Raw genomic sequence first — 512 nt, forward strand, 5'->3', positions numbered from 1 at the left:
GTGATACAGAAATGCCATTAAGCCAACCTACTGTCTGTAAATATGATGTAAAGAGGCAGAATAACAATAAATGTTGCCTAAATAAACCCAATTTAAAATCCACCAGAGCCAAACCTAAGTTTTTTAAACAATTCAACATTTACAGTGAATTTTTACATCACTAAATATATCGGCGATTATATCGGCTATCGGCAGCGCCAACTCCCATTATATCGGTTTCATATCGGCCACAGCAAAATCCATATCGGTCGGGCTCTAATTACCATGTGACATCACAAGGTGGAACAGAGTGTCTTCTGTCAAAAACATGTACAATAGCGTCAGGGCCACTACTCACATGACAAAGATTTTCTCAGTGGGAGTCTCATGGTTAAATAAACATTCATAAATCAAAAAACAGTCCCATATAGAGCTGTAAACAACTAAACGAAGACTATTCCTGTGCATCATTTAGTCAAAAACTCTCTATGATCCAACCAAATATTTGCCCTCAAGTGCCATGACAAGACAGA

This window comes from Boleophthalmus pectinirostris, unplaced genomic scaffold (genome assembly GCF_026225935.1).
Source record: "Boleophthalmus pectinirostris isolate CB_2022bp ecotype Guang Dong unplaced genomic scaffold, ASM2622593v1 HiC_scaffold_18, whole genome shotgun sequence".
Taxonomy (NCBI): domain Eukaryota; kingdom Metazoa; phylum Chordata; class Actinopteri; order Gobiiformes; family Gobiidae; genus Boleophthalmus; species Boleophthalmus pectinirostris.